General features: G+C 38.4%; 1 pseudogene; it reads left to right on the top strand.

Annotated features, from left to right (window-relative positions):
• The first annotated feature begins 2,154 nt into the window (after nucleotides 1-2,154).
• On the top strand, nucleotides 2,155-2,269 carry LOC145412289 (5S ribosomal RNA; annotated as a pseudogene).
• Nucleotides 2,270-2,790: the final 521 nt, after the last annotated feature.

Genomic DNA, 2,790 nt, shown 5'->3' with positions numbered 1-2,790 from the left:
GCAGGTAAAATAAACAGAACGAAAGTGAGGCAGACAGTATCCAAGTTATCAGTTCACATTAACTGATATTGAAATATTGTTAGTCAGATGATTTTATTCCGCTGAAGTGAACATCCGACTCTCCCGAACAGGAAGACGTAAGGCATAAAAGGACATCCTGACTAACAAACACTCTCCAAATAATTCATTCATGAAGTAAACTGCTATTTTTTTCTTGCTACTGGCTGATAGTTTCATTAAGCTTAGGGTATAACACGCCTCACCAGTTACACAGTTTTATTTACTGAATTACTATAATTATAACCACTCCCTTGAAGAAAGTGTAGGTGTTATTTTTTGACTGGATTCAATCAAGCTTGTAATGACCTGTCTTCTTTCCTTATTTTATCACACATTTCTGTGTGTGTGTGTGTGTGTGTGTGTGTGTGTGTGTGTGTGTGTGTGTGTGTGTGTGTGTGTGTGTGTGTGTGTGTGCGCGTGCTTCATACCCCGAGGCAAAGGAGTGAGTTGCCTCTCGATCAAGAGATCAAGGAAGGTGGTTGTAGTTGAGAATGGAGGGAGGGAGGAGGAGGAGGCAAGGGGATTTAAAGCTGTGTCCGAACAGCACACCATTCATGGTTTCCTGGCCACGGCATCGACAAGGCCTGTATACTTTATCTGGAGCGAGAGTGTACGTCTACTCAGCTACTGGTGTAACATACCTTAAGCCATGGACTACTGGTCCTTCAACTAAGGACTTGAACTTTTATTTCCCTCATGTGAATATGTTGGAGTGGGTAAATAGTATTTGTCCTTCCTGTAGGTAACAAGTAAACACTGGAACTCTTCCTCTTTCTGTACTTCGTTCTGCCCGTGATCTCCAGTCTTTTAAAAGCAATGTGTCATGGCGTCTCGAAATGAGTGGACCTTGAATTGGCTTTTTTTTTTTTTTAATTCTTGGAGGGAAGACGTTTGCAGGCTTCTGGCCTTTGGTTCCTTCTTGCCTGCATGAAAAAGGTAGTTGATTTATGTCTTTGTTTACAGGAAGTTGTAGGGTTTTGTCAACATTCGAGTACAAAACAATTTATACCCCCAATCGGCCTTGTTCTCTGAGGATGGTCTTTATCTGAATGTAGTTAGTTCAGCAGGCCTTAGGTGTCGTCTGAATGATACTGTGTGGTAAGAATAATCAGACAATACTCTCGGGAGACAGGCGAGGTAACAAACTGTGATCAAGTAAGCTTATTGTCCGAGACTAACTGTTGGAAGAATAATTGTGTAAAAGTCTCATAAACGAACATTATCTGTGAAACAAGCCTACTGATTTAAGGGCTTATATCTTTGTTGATTATAATAATACAAATCGGCGTCACTGAATCACGGTTAAACACTAAGTGAAGAAACTTTACCGTGGAATACAATTTGCCAAGTTACAGTACCTTCAGTAGTGTTGGAAAGAGGAAAATGAAAGATGGGGTGCATGAAGAAAGAGTAAATAGTTATTTTTTTCTGGCAAAATTAGACCTACAAGATACAATAATTTGTTACAAAGTATATTAAATAAATACGCAGAGCACAATATTTGGAGAAAATAAAGTCATCTTGATCAGAAAAACTTATCTGATAATACTAAAGTAGGAATATTATAATCGTATAATCACTTTATAAAACCTGCTTCAGTGACATCATCAATTCCATTTATTAGACAGGTCCAAACTACAGTCATTCTGACTTACTTAAGATTAAAGTAATAGTGTGCAGTAATGAATGTGCTTACTCGAACAACAGATGTTCATGATGCATCAAGAGTGTAGCTAAAAATTTTCTGTTAACACTAAGGAGTAACACTTTACCCCTTGGCTGTAAGCTGCCAAATGTAATTCCATGTCGCTGCCTGGAAATTGCACTCCATTTAGCATTACTTCAACAATATGAAGATATTTGGAACCAATCATTAAAATTAGAACTGTCAGAATAGTTAAGCACATAGAACAATATAATTTCATGAAAAACTCAAAGCATGGACTCCAGAACGGTGCATCATGTATCATGAATCTCACTGAATTTTTTACAGTGGTATTACTGATCAATGCGATAAAACGAAGTCTATCGATGTAATCTCCTTAATGTTCCAGAAACATTAAAAAAAAGTCCCCATAAAAGACATACAGAAACCCTAATAACAAGAACTGAGTACACCGCTTCCCGTCCGATCAGCGAAGTTAAGCAACGTTGGGTCTGGTTAGTACTTGGATGGGTGACCGCCTGGGAACACCAGATGCTGTTGGCATAACTCCCTACGTGTCAAGTGGGGTTGGTGGAGGATTAGTGCCCCTCCCTGTAAAACAGTTAACTCTAAGCCCTTGACCACCCCGTTTGGGATACATGGCGTCTGGCAATGGATGGATGGATGGAATCAGGTTTTGCTAATTGTTATAAGTGGAGCAATACACGGTTTAGTTTTGGACAACTTATTGTTTCTACTGAATATCAATGTTAATGACGAAGGGTTATGTTGTAAAACATCCACATTTCCTGTCGATAAAACAAATGTCGGTAACAGAGTGGATATACCCGAACAAAAGCAGATAATTTAGATTATGATAAACTGTTCATTTCGGGTGAAACTCGGCAATAACAAGTGGATTTCAGTACATTAAATTGCAACGTTTAAAACTTTGAGTAAAAATGGAAAAAACTTACTTTATGAGTAATACGTAACTCGAGAATATTAAACAATGAAAACAGTCATAACATAAACACCAAGACAACCGTGTGTGGATCAATAAGTCTGTTGCTGATTGTTTTTCT

The sequence above is a fragment of the Coenobita brevimanus genome, chromosome 92 (assembly GCF_032717465.1).
Source record: "Coenobita brevimanus isolate Jiangsu-jjx chromosome 92, ASM3271746v2, whole genome shotgun sequence".
NCBI classification, from domain to species: domain Eukaryota; kingdom Metazoa; phylum Arthropoda; class Malacostraca; order Decapoda; family Coenobitidae; genus Coenobita; species Coenobita brevimanus.
The sequence above is the reverse complement of the archived record's forward strand: the minus strand, read 5'-3'. Positions and strand labels throughout refer to the sequence as shown.